The following is a 19,448-nucleotide window of genomic DNA, read 5'->3' on the forward strand; positions in this document are numbered from 1 at the left end:
CGATCTCACTAATGCTCTTGTGGTTGAATGGAAACAAATCCCATGAATAATGTTTCAATATCTATTGGAAAGCCCAGAAGAGATTTTTAAGGCATTAAAGTGGACCCGTCACTGAAAAAAATTATTCACAATCTTATTTTATCACATTAGTCAAGAAAAATTAACTTTAATTACACTATATAAATTATTTGAATCTTGTTTCCTTCAGTCTGGGAATTCATAATTATAACAAGCAGGCAGGAGCCATTTTGTGGACACTGTTATTAAGACAAGCCTTGTATCATCTCAGAATCTTGTTTGTGCAACAGAATGGGGGACCTGATGTCCATCTCCATGTCCTGGCTACACAATTAAATGGTGAAGAGAACGGAGGAATGTGGGGAGAGAAGTGGCATGTAGGAAGTGCTGAATGGAAAGTGAAAGTAATTGTCTGCCCCGCCTCTATGCCTAGGCATAGAGGCGGGGCAGACAATATTTGATTGACAGCTGAGATTTTTAAATGAGTTTACAACAGCTATGAATGCTTTAATAAAAAATAGAAATTGGATTTCATGTTTAGGACTTTTATTATACAGATTTTTGTGTCTGGGTGACGGGTCCACTTTAAAGTCGGGTCTTGGCTTTAGTTGGGTCCTTCACAACACAACTTTCTTTACATTGAAGCAAATTGCATTGCACAAGCATAGTATATTAATTAAACACTGCTCTGCCATGAAGAAATACTTTGATAGTTTGACTGATCTATCAGTAAAAGAGGTTAATGATATTGGGCGCAGTGGAAGGCAGAGGTCCTATTTGGTATATACAGTATGTGCTAACATAACAGAACCTATAAAAGAAGTATGTTTTTTAGAGCTTAAAGTAAATGTAGAAACCAAGATTACTAGACATACACATGGGGAACAGTGTATTTAAGTATTTAAGGGATCACTGTTTAAACATTTTGGGTAAAGTGAGTGGACTAGTTATCCATACAGGTGAAGACAGACAGATGTACATTGAAGAATGTTATTTGTAATTAAATAAATTGTATATTAACTATGGGGCAAATTCACTAAGATTCGTAGTTGCGCAAGCGTCCGCTTCGCCGCACTTCGCCAGGCGTATTTTCGCCAGCGCTACGCAGATTCACTAAAATCCGAAGTTGTGCTCAGGGGAAACGTAAGGTTGCGAAGTTGCGCTAGCGTTAATTCGCCAAGCAAAGCGAAGTTACGCTAGCGATGCTTAATTTGCATACGGCACAAAATTGAAGTTACAATGGAAGTATACGTAGCAGCACTACACAAGCCTGGGAAAGCTTCAAAACAGCAAATACAATTTTTATTTTGCCCTACACATGTGCCCACTGTATAGTTAAGGTGCCATGAGTTAGGAAATGTAGGGGGGAAGAAAAAATTTTTTCAGCCCATCACCCATAAAAAAAAGAAAAAACGCCAGACTTAGAAAAATGTTTACTTTTTTTGAAGCAATCCCTATCTACTCTATTGCACTTCACCTGGTCTGAGGTGGCAAAGGAAGTCTGGCGTAAAAGGTAGCGTTCAGAAAAATGCGCGCGTCAGTGAATTTGCGTAGTTACGTCCATTGCGCTAATTCGCCAGGCGTAAGGGTGCGAAGTAACACTAGCGAATTTACGCCAGTGTCCGTTAGTGAATCGCGAATTAACGAAAATGCGCTACGCTAGTGAATTAACGTTAGCGTTAGTCGATTCGTCCTTTAGTGAAATTGCCCCTATATCTGTTCTATCCATAGGACATTCTGCAGTCAAGCACATAGTCTATCAAGTTCAACCTTTTAAGTCTATATATAACCTGCCTAACTGCCAGTTGATCCAGAGGAAGGAAAACCCCATTTGAGGCTTCTTCAATTTGCCTCAGAAGGGGAAAAATTCCTTCCTGACTCCAAAATGCAATTGGACCAGTCCCTGGATCATTACTATGAGCTATCTTTCATAATTGTGCATTCTCTCACTTGCTAAACACCATCCAACCCTTCCTAAAGCTATCTTAAAGTTACTCATATCAGGCTGTTCTCCTTGGTCTTTGTATTTTCATTCCTAACTCTATTATAGTTGCCACTGAAAGTGCTTTTTTGCTGTTCGCCAACAACATAACATTATGCACAGTTATAACCTCAGAGCACAGTATTTGATCCTAAATTGGAAAGCGTTCAAGTAATTGGCAAGGTCATAGATTTGGGGATTTACAGACTGAAGTGGGAGAATGTCAGCCAAATTCTCAACTATTCATTTTGGACATTAGTGTCACCTGTTGAGGTTACTTTGCTATGGATGAAGCTCTTTTTTCTTGGCTTCCCCTTTGATGGAGAGAGAAGTATCCATCTGATTTCTCTGGTGCAATATCTCCATAGCTAAAGGACAGCTACAGTATTCCAGGTTGCATTTGGCAAACCCTTAAAAACAAGGTATTAAGATTATCCTCAACTAAGGATTGGGGGATTCAGACAATGATTGTGCTGCTAATGATCTTACTTGTAGTCAAGCTTAGATGAATGTAAAGCTTCGTAGCTGACATATATGTATTTTAAAATTCCACTGCCAATGACACGTGATGTCTGGGCTGCCCCATAACAAACTGGCAGGGCAGGCAACAACATATAGGGGCAGATTCACTAAAGGGCAAATTGTCACCAGCGACCACTTCACACACATCGCACCATTTCACCAGACGCAAATTTGCTACCACTACGCTAGTTCACTAATGTGCGAAGTTGCGCCCTGGGCGCCGAATAATGGTAACATTTGGCTAGTGTTACTTCGGCAGTGCGAGTATTTCATAATGAAAATGCGCTAGCGTTCGTTTGTACCTAGCGAAAATTCGCTAGGGATCTTGCGCTTAGGTCAGTTTGCATATGGCGGGTAATTTAAAGCTGTATGGACGTCTTTATTATAAATGTTGGTGCAAATGCTTGAAGTTACCACTTTTTCTTACAAATATCCAGGGAACCTTAATAAAGACAAAAGAGTTAATATAATGCCCTACACATGAGCCCACTGTAAAATGAATGTTCCATATGTCAGGACTTTTGCAGGCAATTCTGCTTCGAAAAAGGAAAAATCGCCAGCGTTTTTTGAGCTTTAATGCATTGTCGGCACACAGAATATGATGTAAGTGACAGAAGATTGAGGAAGATCTGGCTTCTTTTTAGCACTTCGTCTGGTCTGAGGTGGCAAAGTCAAATCTGACAAAAGAGGTAACGTATAATAAAATCCACACTTTACTGAATATGCAGAGTAACGACCATTCGCCAGAGCGAAAAGTCGCCTGGCGATAGAGTGCGAACGTCCGCTAGCGACGGTCTCTTTTGCTAACGAATCGACGCCTGCACCTGTTAGTGAATTGGAGATGTCACTGCGGATGTTATTTCTGGCGAAAAGAAGCGTTAGCAGTGTCGGAGTGGCCCATCGGCATACCAGGAGAACTCACGGTGGGCCCAGGCTTCTAACCATTTGGCCTATTTCATGGTCATTCCCTATTTTAATGGGAATAAAGAGGCTTAATAATGGAAGAATAGAGTATAGTATATAGAGAAAATACACTGGGAGAATAAAGAGGCTACGTGAGGTGAGGAAGTATAATAATTTGGAAAGCTAAGGTTTTTGCCATGCATCCCAGTCCAACACTGAGCTTAAGCCACTTCACCCTTTAGTAAATCTGCCCCCTAGCCTCAAGGCTTGTGTCAGAGAAACCTACATATATGGAAATTATAGTTGGCAATTTCTTTATCTCTTGTGTACTGTTTTTGCAGCTCTAGCAGCTGCACATATATCCGCAAGAAAAACTTCACACTGACTTTGGCATGAGCAAATAAATGATGAAGTAATTTCCACACAAAACCCCACTGCTCGTATCTGCTGAAGTCATTTGTAAAACAGAAAAAGTCCAAAGCTTTGCTGCCAGTCAGCTTTGCAACCTAATTGTTGTTGTAGCTGTCAAAGGAGAACTAAAGCAAAACAAAACAGTTAGCTAGAAATGTTACAGATTATGTTGTGGACTTCCTTACTAGACCAAGTCCATCACACCGCTGTAGTAGTGTAGACCTGGTCCTCTAAATATGCTTCCAGTAGCTTTCCATCTTCTTTTTTGCTGATCCATAGCACACACTCTTGGCTGTTTAAGGGACTGACTATTATACTGTACATAATATAAAAGTCCCAATACAATGCTAATTAGTAATACATTCAGAGTCACATGCATTATGCATGCGATTTGAATAATCAGTCATGTAGCATCAGCTTCTGTGACAAACAATCTCTTTCTATGACAAACAAACCTCCTGCTCAATGCTTTTGTGACAACCCTAAGCATTGCTTCTTAACAGCAGCCCAGAGCGCACTGAGCATGTGCAGTGCCACTGACACTCATAAGGCTGCCTAACAAGATCCAAGATGGGGAACTCCTGTACGCAACTTTAAAGGCCTGAATCATTACTCTTATGGGGATACTGAACCTCCCTTTTGGTGCATTTAGTTCAGTATAGAAAAAAAAAGCATAGCCATATTCATTTTAGGCTTTAGTTCTCCTTTAATGCTATAATGGTACTTTTTATGTCTATTGCATAACAATGAAGTATATTTTCATAGTAGGAAAGGTCACTGTATTATACAAGTGTAAGATGCGCCAGGACATCGCTGAGGTCTCTTACCTCCCGGCGCGTCTCTCTTGCATTTCGGTGTGCCGGCACACACTTCCTGGTTCTCGGCCCTAGTGACGCCGAGCGTCTTGACGCTATGCGTCATAACGTCACCAAGGAGCGCTGATTTTTGAATTTTGGCGCCAAGTTATCCTTAAAAGGCCAGTCCACCATTTTAGAAGTGCCCAAGCTGGCTTCAGTTTATCTGTTCCTGCTAAAGCGTTATTTTGTTTTGGATATCCTGGTTTTGACCTTTGCCTGATTCTTCAACTACGATTTCTGCCGCCTGACTTGAACTTTTCGCCTGACTCTGACTACGCTTCTTCTTGATCCCTGCCGTTACCTCATTTACGCTTCCTCGTTGGCTTCCGCAGCATATAATCTCTAAAGACTCAGGACAACATAAGAGCTTTATCTCATGTGTGTTTGTGGTTAATTACTCTGTTCCTGAGTGCTCTTGACATATAAGGAAAAAATTAGGAAATTATTAAGTCAGTCAGTGGACGAAAAAAATAAGAATAAAAAGACAAATTAAAAGAATTAAAGGGGAACTCCACACAAACATAACTTAAACTTAATTTCATGCAACTTTGCAATGTACGTCATTTAAAAATATGCAGACTTTTCATGATTTTTAATGGTTTCCTACAGCTTCATAAGCCTAGCCCCCTGTTCTCCTGCTGATCTGTCTGACTACTTTGCTGAGCTGACTGACTACTGTTACTTTGTATCAACAGCCATCTGTGCTCAGCCTGCATCCTCCAAACCCCACAATTCCCTGCACATGTGATTTCAATTAGGAAAGGAACATCAGTGCAATGCATTGTGGGGTATGTAGTTCCTGCATGCTGTCTGTAAGCTGTAGAGAAGTTGTTACAAATTGTAACATCAGTGTTTAGTCCCACCTTCCCTGCCAGGATTTCAAATGATGCAGAAAGAGAAGAACTGTTACACAGCTGGATTTCAGCATAGAAAATGACATTTATTTATATGTTTTGAAGTAACAGGTAACTTTGATGGGTATTTTAGGGGTTTCTGTGTTATGTGGCCTCTTTATCAAATTTTGGTTTGGAAGCCGGTGTTCAAATTTAACATCAGCATCTGTAAATATAATACTGAATTATGATTCAGACTTGACTAGAGGCTCCTTGAAACTGAAAGGGGATCATTGAAGACTATTGTTGTTCTTCTTTATTTTAAAACGATAGGCTACATTAGATGGTTTATGATACAGTATTGTAATTAACCCTTTCAATTTCATAGAACCCCTAGTCAAGTCGGAAAGCTTCTTATGCTTTGTTCAATAATAATCCCAATGGCATCCCTATCTGCCTGTTCATAGCACACACTGTATAAAGGAAGTGCCACCTGCTTGGGATTTCTGTATCTCTATATTATCTCTTAACAATGTTCTGTGTTTATGGCTCTGATCACTGGCGGCCTCTGACATGCTGAAAGTCATTTTTATACCACAGACTCTCATTACGGCTAATGCACCGGCATCGGGTTGCCCTTCACTCACCTGCTATTATTTTTCTTGCTACAACAGCAACAGACGCAATAACATTGAGAAGAAAATAAGATTTTATAAACTCAGTAGGCACCCAGCTGATATATATTATATAAACTATAAATTCTATGTTTACAATTGAACCTTTATGTTCTGCTATTCTTCACACAGTCCAATAGCTGGGGTTGTTAAAGCTCAACAGCAGCCCTGAGCTCTAACGCTCCCTTGAAAATTGTAAGTGGGGGTTTGAAAATTCAGATAGGCTTTTTCTGTGCTGGAATCATTCCAGTGCAATCATAAACAACCACTGACTGGTCAAGTGTAGCAGAACTACATTTCCCAGCATCCCTGAGTCAGCCAAATTGCTGGACTAATGCTCCAGGCATCAGGAGTGCCAATAGTTTCCAGTATCTTTTGCACAGATGTGACGGGACCTTGAATGCTTAATCACTCGGAAACACTGGAGGTCTTTGAACTTTAAACATTGGCAGCTACTTCCTTAAATACATAATAGGCAAAGGGTGAGATGCTTAAACATATCCAGGCTCAGTCCTGTTCCCCTGGAATATTTCTAATCAGTGTCTCCTGCAATGATTTGTTGTGCAATTATAAAGTCAGTCTTATCAACAACTTTCATATTACACAATAGGAGATTCTAAAATAAAAGTTAGCATGAATGATAATGGCACATTTAATGCTGTAATTAGCCGGCTCTCGTTAGTGTCCGGTGGATGCTTGTCTTACACTGCCATCCTGTGGAAGAAATGAGCAAAGCAGTATCAAGTGACATAAATACTTCCTTCCTCAGTTTCATTCTTGTCTTTTAATAAAAACACAACATGATTTTCATTTCGGCCCTGATCCATACTGTATACAGTATAGTCCCAAATCCCAAACACAGAGGAACACGATAAACAAACACTCACGGATCCACGACAACTGATTTAATGACTATTTCTAATCCTGTGAATTCCATTCCTTCAGTAGTCGCATCATTTCTCATTTTTATTTTATTACTGCGGACATCATGTCACGACTAGGGAAAATATAAATCAGAGCTCAAGGATTTGGCCGAATCTTTGTATAAGTGAAGAAATGTCAAACTCATTTAAAATATCATATGTGGATCTCATTTAAACGATATAAAGTAATAGTTTTCCTAATTATATTGTGATGTCATTTGATTTATAACATAAGCAACAATGGCATTTTCTATACAGATAGATGGAGCCACTTTCAGTGCACACCTCCCAACATTTTGTAAATAAACGTAACTAATAGAATGAGGAGAGCAATCCAAGGCAGAATATCTGCAACAATATAATTTATTAGCAGCTACAAAACACTAGGGGCAAATTCACTAACCAGCGGAGTTGCGCTAGAGCAGGCTTCGCCACACTTCGCCACACTTTGCCGCACTTCGCCAGGCAAAGTTTCGCCAGGGCACCGCTAATTCACTAAAATCCGAAGTTGCGCTCAGGGAGGCGAACGCTAGCGAAGTTGCGCTAGCTTTAATTCGTCAAGGAAAGCGAAGTTACGCTAGCGATGCCTAATTTGCATACGGCGCCAAGTTAAAGTACAATGGACGTATATGTAGCAGCAAATACATTACATTACACAAGTCTGGGAAAGCTTCACAAAATAAAATAAAGTTGTTATATTGTCCTATACATGTGCCCACTGTATAGTTTAGGTGCCATATGTTAGAAATGTAGGGGGGAAGGAGGGTACCCCAAAAAAATTTATGATCTTTTTCAGACTATCACCCTTAAAAAAGGAAAAGACACCAGCATTTTTTGGGACTTAGAAAAAATGTCAACTTTTCTTGAAGCAAGCCCTATCTACTCTATTGCACTTCGCCTGGTCTGAGGTGGCGAAGGCAAGTCTGGCGCAAGAGGTAACGTTCAGTAAAATGCGCAAGTTAGTGAATTAGTGTAGTTACGTCCCTTCGCCATAGCGCAACTTTGTCTGGCGTAAGGGTGTGAAATAGCGCTAGAGTAGGTCCACTTCGCTAGTGAATTTACGCCAGCACCCGTTAGTAAATCGGCAAAGTAACAAAATGATGTCACGCTGGCGAATTTGCACTAGCGATAGGCGCTTTGCCCCTACATGTTTAAGCCTCAAACGCCCTTTATCAAATGTAACAAAATGGAAGCAAAGTGACTTTTTAAACCCATCCTGTTTAAATCCCACCCCTTAATTGCAAGGTTAAAGTTCAAAAACTCCATGTTTCAAATGAAAGTGCCTGTTAACAGTGTTAGTATAAAATACAGCAGTATGTGGAAATAAATATATTAAAATTGTCGCCCATGCAATAAAATTTTAACTTAGTGAAAGTGTAAATACATATACAATCCTTCAGACATATGCTGATATTGAGGCATAAAAAGAAAAAGAAAATATATCAAAAGAGTCCAGCATTATAAAAAAATTTTTCCAGAGGTTAGTTGATTTTTTAAAGAGTCATGGCATATCCAGTTCATTGTCATATCACCAATTTCCACCTATAAATAAAACAATAGTTCACTGATATAGCGCCTGGGCACTGCACATCAAAGTGCCTAGCTGGGTTAACGAAACATTCAAAAAACATTCATAAAAACAGAAGCTAGAGGGACCTATTGTTATAATAGATACAATACAATATTTTTAACCATTCTAGGATCTTCCATGGTATTGATTTTGGCAACTTAAGTGGTAGTATTCATTATATTAAACTACCTAGATGGCCAAAGGCGGTAAGTAATTAAATCATCTTACCCTTATTGCGACTAAGTTGCTAGTATTTTCTAATATCAGGACCTGCAATAATGAAGACACATAGTTAAAATCAGAGGTATGGTTTTCAGCTTCAGCTATCGTTCATTCCATCCGGGGTGCGAGTGTTCAGCTTTTTGATCCATTTGCCTTCAAGTTGTAGAAGTTTTTTTTAACCTATTTCCACCTCTCTTGTCTAACACAGCTTCATCTAAGACACACCATTTTAGTTGCATAGGATTATGTTTATGCTCTACAAAATGTCTAGATACAGGTGTATCTGTTTGTGTGTTCATTTTGAAGTTCCTAATGTTACCCCTATGCTCTTGGATACGGATTTTAATTTCTCTTTTAGTTTGTCCTACATAGCCCATGCCACACAGACATTTCAATAGGGACACTACATGGGTTCTATTACAGGTGGCATATGTTTTCATTTTTATCTCATAACCTCTAGTAGGATGATTAACAATGTTGCCTTTCATTATTGATGAGCAACAGTTGCAGCCCATACATGGAAACGTTCCAGTTTTGGATTTTCCAAGGAACCTAGGCTTCTGTAACCTTGTATCTGAGGGACAGAGTATATCCTTAATCGACTGGCCTTTTTTATAGCAAAACAGGGGTGGTTTGTAAATAAAAAGAGGGACGAAAAAAATGCCGCGCGCAGTGCGGCGCTTTTTTTGTGGCCACACCCCCTAATTACCATGTTCATTTTACAAAATTTGGCAGGTTATGAAAATTTGAACATTTCTGTGTTTTTTTTCCCGTTATTACAGTTTTGCTAATGAAGGTGAATTGCCCTTTAAGCTGTGAGTCTAACTTCTCCCAAGAGACCTGTTATCTTATATTGTTACAATTACTTATTTGCTTATCTCAAAATTGTTACAAAAGTATCTTATCTGCAGCTGTGGCTGTTCTGGGCTCTCTGCCAAAAGCCAATTAAGTTAGAAACTTTGTTTCTTATTCTGGCTGTTCAGTGCAGAGAAAATCTGGACTTTCCAGTACAAATGAGGGACTGTGGGTTGAGCTGTCAAAAGAGGGACTGTCTCTCTGAAAACGGGACAGTTGGGAGGTATGTCACTGTGTTTCCATGTTATGTCTTTGCAGCGTTGGACTAGGGGCCCACCACCACCCCCCTGGCCCCCAATCCATGCCCCGACCCCAGATACAAAGCTCCCTCGGGCCCCCTTCCTTGAGCCGAAACATGCCCGGCCCCCCATGCCTACCTTCTTTTTCTTTCCACCGCGCTGGGGGTCAGGGAAGGAAGTCAGAAGCCGCTTCCAGCTTCCATGCAAGGACCGGCCGTGGGGCCCACAAGGGCCGTGGCCCACTGGGTTTTTTTCAGGTGTCTGACACTTTATCTTTCTGAACTGAAAGAGAGTTTGAATCTATTCAGACCAAGGTTTCTGGATCATGTGAAACATTGAGAATTATTCCATATGTAACTAGTAGGGCCACTAAGTAATATATTAGGCCCTTATTTATTACAGTGGGGCAAGGAGCAAAGTGCAAAATACAATGAGATTCCCAGGCTGTATTCAAATGTTTAAGAGTTCTGTATGCAGCGCTGGCACTACTAGCTGCCACTGTATATATATTTACAGGTAAAGGTATGGGAGCCGTTATCAAGAAATCTATTATCCAGAAAACTCTGAAATATGGGATGCTACCTCCCATAGACTCCATTCTAATGAATTAAGCCAAATTTTAAAAAAAATCCTTTTTCTTTAATAGAACAGTACATTGTATTTGATTCCAACTAAGATATAATTAATCCTTATTGGAAGCAAAACAACCCTACTGGGTTAATGAATGTATAAATGCTTTTTAGTAAAGGTCAAAATGACGGCAAGACCCTCCTGAAAACCTCAGGTCCTGAGCATTCTGGATAACAGGTCTCATATACAGTATGTAGGATGTGGGCAGGACATCACACGCAATGCTTACAGACATGCAATCTAGCACTGCACTAGAGAGCAATGTAGTGAGCAATGGCTACAAGTAAGTACAAGGCTCCCCTGTGTCCAGTATTTCTACAGCTTGTATCCAGCACACAATTTAAAGCTGAGCCTATGAGTAAGTACTTGGATTTTCATACCTTAAGTCTACTAGAAAATGATTTAAATATTAAATAAACTCATCAGAATTGTTTTGCCTCTAGTAAGAATTTTTAAGTCTACTAGAAAATCATGTAAACATAATAAACCCAATAGGCTGATTTTGCTTCCAATAAGGATTAATCATATCTTAATTTGGAACAAGTACAGGAATGGGACCTGTTATCCAGAATGCTCAGGACCTGGAGTTTTCTGGATAATGGATATTTCTGTAATTTGGATCTTCATTCCTTAAGTCTACTAAAAAAGCACGCTATTATTAAATAAACCCAATAGGCTGGTTTTGCTTCCAATAAGGATTAATTATTATCTTAGTTTGGATCAAGTACAAGGAACTATTTTATTATTATAGAAAAAAAGGAAATCATTTTTAAAAATTTGGATAAAATGGAGTCTATGGGAGAGGGCCTTTCTGTAATTTGGAGCTTTCTGGATAACGGGTTTCCATATAACGGATCCCATACCTGTACAAGGTACTGTTTTATTATTGCAGAGAAAAAGAAAGTTATTTTTCTAGATAACAGGTTTCCAGAAGTGGCAAGGCCCAAATGCACTGAATCAGCAGATGCACCGGAATGACATAATAAGAATAACTTGCACCACATGTATTATTGAAGCTTAAAGGAGAAGGAAAGGTTAAAACAAAGTAAGCTTTATCAGAAAGGTCTATATAAATACACCAGTAACCCCTCAAAGTAATGTGCTCTGAGTCCTCTGTCAAAAGAAACAGCACATTTCTTTCCTTCTATTGTGTACTCATGGGCTTCTGTATTAGACTTCCTGTTTTCAGCTTAAACCTCCAGGGCTAGGGCTTGAGCATGCTCAGTTTGCTCCTCTCTCCCTCCTCCCCTCCCTGCTGTAATCTGAACCCAGAGCTATGAGTGAGCAGGGAGAGACTCGGGCAGGAAGTGATGTCACACCAAGCGAATATGGCAGCTGCTATCCTAAACAAACCAAGAGAGCTTCTCAGTTATGGTCAAGTATTCTGCAGAATAAATATAGTCTTATGGATTGCACTATTGTGGCTAATCTATTTGAAATATACTGCTTTGATAGCTTTCCTTCTCCTTTAATTCACAACCTCTGACCCATGGGATAGTACAGAATGTTGTAGGAAGCAGGAGGCCCATGTTATCAGGTATGGTCATTGATGTATTTGGAGATTAGCACTGACTTTCTCTATTCACATCTATCAGATCAGGTAGAGATAGCATGTTAAGAAGCTCACAGTGATGAACGTGGTAATAACCAGCCCGTACTTTGCAAAAGATCTTATCTGCCATTGATTTTATTTATGCTTTTTATAGACTGCAAAAATAGATCTCATTTAATTCTTCCTCCATCTCTATTAAAAAAAACCATCTAGGTAAACAGAGTCAGAAATGGCCAATAAAACATTTTAGACTATTTCACCCCAGAGTTCATTCTTATTATTCAGGTTATTACTCGGGGAAGCATTTTGCATTGTTAGTTTGATTTATTCTTGTTTTCCTCCAAAAACCACATGCAGAATGAATCAGCAAATCACTGCCTCCTTTATACAGTAGTGGAACACACACTAACTTATGAAAGATTAAAGGCTGCTTATGGGAATGACTGTTTAATGGAATCTTTGTGTTTGGGTCAAGCCTTGTGGAACTTCAGCGATTACAGGTGTGGGACCTGTTATCCAGAATGCTCTTGACCTTGAGTTTTCTGTAGTTTGGATCTTCATACCTTAAGTCTACTAGAAAACGATAGAAACATTAAATAAACCCAATAGGCTGCTTTTGCTTCCAATAGGGATTAATTATATCTTAGTTGGGATCAAGTACAAGCTACTGTTTTATTATTACAGAGAAAAAAGGAAATCATTTATTAAAATGCAGATTATTTGGATAAAATCAAACTGCAAATGGATCCTAGACATTTCCTAAACTTCTACATACGATGTTTTGTGTTATCAGATCAGCCAGTAAGGAGATAATCCCCAATATCAATGATACGCTCTAGTCCGGCATAGGTTCCTAGCTGGAGCCTGATTTGGACTTGCAAAACCATTTCTGATACATTAATTCTAATTACTAGTGATGGGCGAATTTGTCCTGTTTTGCTTCGCCACGAATTTCGAAATTTGCCAAACTGGCAAGAAATTAGCAAAACGTCAAAATGGGCACCAGCGTTAAAATTAGCGCCGTTTAGAGCGTTGAAAAACCTTTGCAAATTCGCAAAGTTATTTGCCGGCACCGAAACGGCCAAATTCGTGCCTGCCGAATAAATTTGCCCATCTCTACTAATTACCTCTTTCTGAATCTAATAAACAGTGATGTCTCTCTTCTCTAGGGGCTGTAGAGTTCTGCAGGTCCTAATGGCAGGGCTGATCTTATCCTACTTTCCAGCAGGCCCAGGGCCTCATAAAGACTGATTGTGGACACAGCAGGAATTATTGGAAATATGACTGGTGAATTCTTGTCCATGACAAGCTCAATACTTTGTCCCTCCTGTGTGTGGATGAAAATGTTGTGCCTGATTTTGGTAGGTGCCACTACCCTGGAATTCTGGATGTAGATTGGGCAAGGCCATATTTACATTTTGGAAACCAGATGGTCCTTACCTAGGGTGGTTGCTCTAGGGGGGCCCAGGTGCCTATATTTAAAGGGCATGTAAAGTCTAAAATAGAATAAGGCTAGAAATGCTGTATTTCGTATACTAAATATAAACACGAACTGCACCACAAGCCTAATCAAACAAATAATTTATGCTTTCAAAGTTGGCTACAGGGGGTCACCATCTTGTAACTTTGTCAAACATCTTTGCAAGACTAAGACTGTGCACATGCTCAGTGTGGTCTGGGCTGCTTAGGGATCGTCATAAACAAAGCTGCTTGAGTTCTGCATGGCTGGGAAGTAAGGCGGGGGCTCCCCCTGCTGTTCATAAGTATGATTGTTTCCCTGCTCAGCAGTTAGGGACCATCTGACAATTCCTATCCACAGCAGTAAATGAAGGGAGAATTTCACTGCATACAGTCAGGTTTCTTATAAAAACGGTACACATTTTTTAATTAAAGTATTTTGGAGATAGGTTTCTTTTTCATTAAAGAAAATAATAATGGGATTTTATTATTTTGCCTTTACATGCCCTTTAAAATATACACACATAAGGGGCAGGCTATGTTTATAAAGCTGTGTAAAAAAGAAAATAGAATTGAGATCACCACTTTAACATCACTTCATACCTCCCAACATTTTGGAAATAGAAAGAGGGACAAAAATAATGTTGACCACGCCCCTTTTATGTGGCCACACCCCTAATTACCAAAAATTTACAAAATTTGGCAGGTTATGAAAGTTTGAACACATTTCTGTGTTTAAATTATGAGTTATTACAGTTTTGTAGCTAATGAAGGTGAATTGCCCTTTAAGCTGCAAGGCACAGTTTCCCCAAGAGACCTGCTTATCTTAAATTGTTTCTTTGCTTATCTTAAATTATTACAAAAGTATCGAAGTGCACCTGCCACATATTCTAGGCAAAAAGCCAATTACGTTATAGAAACGCTGTATATTTTTCTGGTTTTTCAGTGCAGGAGATCAAAGAGAAAGTCGGACATTTCAGTAACAATCTGGGACTGCAGGTTAAGCTGTCAAAATCGGGACTGTCCTGCGAAAAACAATTGGGAGGTATGTCACTGTACAGGTATGGGACCTGTTAACTAGAATGCTCGGGGCCTGGGGTTTTCTTTCTGTAATTTATTTTTCATACCTATAAGGAAAACTATACCCAGACGGTATATAAAAATATAAAAAAACTGCTTATATTTAAAACCCTGCTTCATCTACATAAACCATTTTCATAACAATATACTTTTTTAGTAGTATGGGTAATCCTAAATAGAAAATTGCTATTTTAAATGCTAAGGGCTGCCCCCTGGGATCCTATCATTCACAGTGCACACAAGCAAAGCAAACAAACCATACATGTTAGGTCACATGAGCCAATCAACAGAAAAGTCTTTTGAATCCTGTTCCAGTTAAAGCTGCAGTATTTATGGTCAGGTGATCTCTGAGGCAGCACAGAGAATATCAAAAATGGGGACTCAAGCTAAAGGATGTTAAAGGGCAATATTTACTTTAATATATACACCAGTTTGGTAAGATTCTTTAATATATGTATTTATTTTGGGGGTAAACTTTTCCTTTAACTCTACTAAAAATCATGTAAACATTAAATAAACCCAATAGGCTGGTTCTGCTTCCAATAAGGATTAATTATATCTTATTTGGGATCAAGTACAAGCTACTGTTTGAGACTTTGAAAAAGGAAATCATTTTGATTGCTAGTATTAATTTGGATTATTTGGATAAAATAAAGACTATGGGAGATGACCGTTCTGTAATTCTGAGCTTTCTGGATAATGGGTTTCCAGATAACTAATGCCATACCTGTACAATATAAACAATGAATATTTATAAACCTGTGTAAAGAATGTGAATGCCCCAATACACCCTTTTATAAATGTGTTGTTTGTCTATCAGTAATGGATTCTATATTTTGCATGGCTTTATTGATTCATGGGTAATCACTCTTTTGCATCAAATTTTACACAGTTAAACTGGGAGATTTATCAGCAGCACCAGATGTTTCTGGGTGTCAGATTATGTTGAAGGAATTGGCAGTTAGTCAAATCACCACTGGATGTCAGTACAGGCCAATAAGCCACCATTGCATTGCGGGACCTTGCAGCATTCCTCTCACAGAAATGTTCTCTATATTGTACATGTATGGGATCCATATTCAGAAACTCGTTATCCAGAAAGATCCAAATTAGGAAAGGCCATTTCCCATAGACTCCATTATAATCAAACCATTCAAATTTTTAAAAATTATTGCCTTTTTCTCTATGTCAGAGTCGGGCCACACCAGCCAGGCGCCCTAGGAAACCTGGCTGGCCGCGGCACCCGGCTGTATGCGCATGCGCGAAGTGACGCTGTCGCGCATGTACCAGGTGACGCCGGCATCATGTGCAGAATCGGCAACCGGTGCGCTCATGCAAGAAGAAGATGGGGAGTAGGGGACCGGACGTCGTGTAGGCGGTAGAGCAGGTATGTGCCTGGTGCCCCCCCAGCTTTCCGCCCCAGGCATGTGCCTACTCAGCCTACCCCTTGGCTTGGCCCTGCTCTATATTAATAAAACAGTACAGGTATGTGATCCATATGCGGAAACTCATTCTCCAGAAAGCTCCAAATTACAGAAAGTCTGTCTCCCATAGACTAAATTATATCAAAATAATTAAAATTTTTAAAAACAATTTCTCTGCCGAACTGTTACCTGATCCAGAGAAAGGTAAAAAAAATAAATAAATAACCTTTCGGAAGCCTCTCTAGTTTGCTAATACTGACCAGCCCCTGGACCAATTTGTATTAAGAGCTATTTTCAACATTAGTTTAATATGTTTCAATACATAGTTATTTTATCCCCCCTGAAGTTAAACTAAAGCTTAAATAAGGAAAATGGGCAGAATTATTGTATATTTTGTTTTGTGCTTCTGTACCAGTCCAAGGCAACCACAGCCCTTTAGCAGTAAAGATCTGTGTCTCCAAAGATGCCAAAGATGCCACAGTAGCCCCCCATCGTCTTTTCTGCTGATTCACTGCACATGCTCTGTGCTGCTGTCACTTACTGAGCTTAGGGACCCACTCACAATATACAGTACACATAGAATAGAAATGTCACAATATAAGGCAGATTAGTATGGGGTGCCGTTTGTCCCAAATACATTCTGTATACAAAACTATCCCTAATACACAGAATGAATGTCTCTCATGTTATATAAGTATTTGTGACCATACACAGAGGAAAAAAATATACAAAAGACTTATTTCTATTAAAGAATGAAAACAAAATCTGGTTAGTGCACAAAAGGATGTCATTATGTCACAAACTCCATTCTGTACAGTTAAACAAGCAATCTGTCTCACAAATGTTTAACCACCATGTAACGGACACACTTATGTGCAAAGTTACTTACAGAATGAATTATGTAAAAACAAAGTTGGACATAATATATAATAGTGTAACTAACTAGTACTTGTCAAGCTAGATTTGACTGACAAAATAGATATCTGTGACAGAAAGCAAGATTTTATAGTACAGGATTCATTCTTTCCACAAAATGACAGTTTTGTTCCACAAAACAGATAAAATAACCATTCTGTGAAGCAACACTGTCAGTCACATTCCTGAACCAATAAGAACAAAGCTTATTGCCATATACAAACAAGATGAGAAGTGGCTCAGCTCTGCTATTCTTATTGTAGTAATCTGCTTGTGTGGCCATTTTGGTTAAGGGCATTCCTGCTGCTTTGCCATTATATTATAACTCACTCCTGTTCCTCTTCCTGTCTAAGCTGAGAGCAATAATGGGACAGGCCACACCCACCTGCGAAGTTGTTTTAAATGTACCAGATGTTACTGTGCTTGTCTGGCTGCTTTGCCTGACTCTCAGAGTCAGTTATAAGTTTTGTATATGATAGTTAGACTCCAATGTCTCCTCCTAGCTGTAGTCTTGCACCAATTAGCTTGTAGTAGTCTCTTAATAATGTGCTTAGCTATAGTTCAACTACTACATAATAGCTTTAGCCAGAGACTTGGGACTGATCATGTGCACACATACCTCCCAACTGTCCCTTTTTCAGAGGGACGGTCCCTCATTTGTACTGGAAAGTCCCTCTTTTCTCTGCACTGAACAGTCAGAAAAAAAACAAAGTTTCTAATTTAATTCGCTTTTGGCAGAGAGGCCAGTACAGCTAACAGGTGCAACTAAAATGCTTTATAACAATTTTGAGATAAGAAAATAAGTAATTTTAACAGTTTAGATAAGGAGAAATATTTTCACATTTTTATAACCTGCCAAACTTTGTAAAATGAACATGGTAATTAGGGGGTGTGGCCACAAAATGGGTGTGGTCAAATAAAATTGCTGCACTACATGCAAAATAATTTTTTGTCTCTCTTTTTATTTCCAAAATGTTGGGAGGTATGGTTCAACTACTACATAATAGCTTTAGCCAGAGATTTGGGACTGATCATGTGCACAGTCGCATTCTGTATAGTATGATGTGTAGGTTATATGAGCAGCCACTCCTGAGTACTGTGTGTAAACAAAAGGGGGTCATTTAGGCAGGGGCAATTTTAGGGGATCATAATCTATTTATATAGAAGCAACAAGCTGCACAATGCTTTATATTTATTTATAACAAAAGACTCTAATGATGCCGTCCCCTTACCTGCCCAGTGCTTAACCCTTTCACATCAGAGTGGGTCGAGGGGGGCACAAAACTAGAGCAGAGAGCACAACTGTGCCCATGTCACATGCATGTCCAGGGCCGCCAGCAGGGGGGAAAGTGTTCCTGGCCTGAAGGGGGGCCCAGAAGTGCTGCATTTTTCAAAGAGCCGGGTCCCCTTTACGAGCGCCCGAGCCATGCGGCCATTTCACATATTACAGAATGCGGAAGTGCCGAAAAGACGAAGCTGAAGACCCGAAGCGGCAAAAAGACCCAAATTCATGAAAGGAGTTGAAGTCCTGAAGCCTTTTGTTTACACACAGTACTCAGGAGTGGCTGCTCATATAACCTACACATCATACTAAACACAATGTGTGTGCAAATGATCAGTCCCAAGTAGGGTTGCCACCTTTTTTAAAATGTTTTACCAGCTGCTGGGTGGCGGGGACACAAAGGGGCGGGACGTGACGTCAAAAGGGGCGGGGCGTGACATCATAGTGGGTGGGGCCACGCCACGGACGCTAGAAGAAGTAAAAGAAAAGGTAAGTTCCAGGGGATTGGGGGCAGGCCAAGGGCTCCTTTTAATCGTATTACAAATTTACCGGCAGCTACATTGCCCCGGCCTTGGCAGGTATTTTACCGGCTAGGCTGGTAAAATACCAGCCGGGTGGCAACCCTAGTCCCAAATCTCTGGCTAAAGCTATTATGAAGTAGTTGAACTATAGCTAAGCACATTATTAATAGACTACTACAAGCTAATTGGTGCAAGATTACAGCTAGGAGGAGACTGGAGTCTAACTATCATATACAAAACTTATAACTGACTCTGAGAGTCAGGCAAAGCAGCCAGACAAGCACAGTAACTTCTGGTACATTTAATACAACATCACAGGTGGGTGTGGCCTGTCCCATTATTGCTCTCAGCTTAGACAGGAGGAGGAACAGGAGTGAGTCATAAGATAATGGCAAGACAGCAGGAATGCCCTTAACCAAAATGGCCACACAAGCAGATTACTACAATAAGAATAGCCATATCACCTAAAATGATCATATTTATATAAGTTTTGCATACTTTTCTTTCTTTACAATCATTATAAGTGCAGCATTATATTTCTCAGCCATTTGTAAAAACTTCCATTTATGAACCTGTAG

Source organism: Xenopus laevis, chromosome 6S (genome assembly GCF_017654675.1).
Source record: "Xenopus laevis strain J_2021 chromosome 6S, Xenopus_laevis_v10.1, whole genome shotgun sequence".
NCBI lineage: Eukaryota > Metazoa > Chordata > Amphibia > Anura > Pipidae > Xenopus > Xenopus laevis.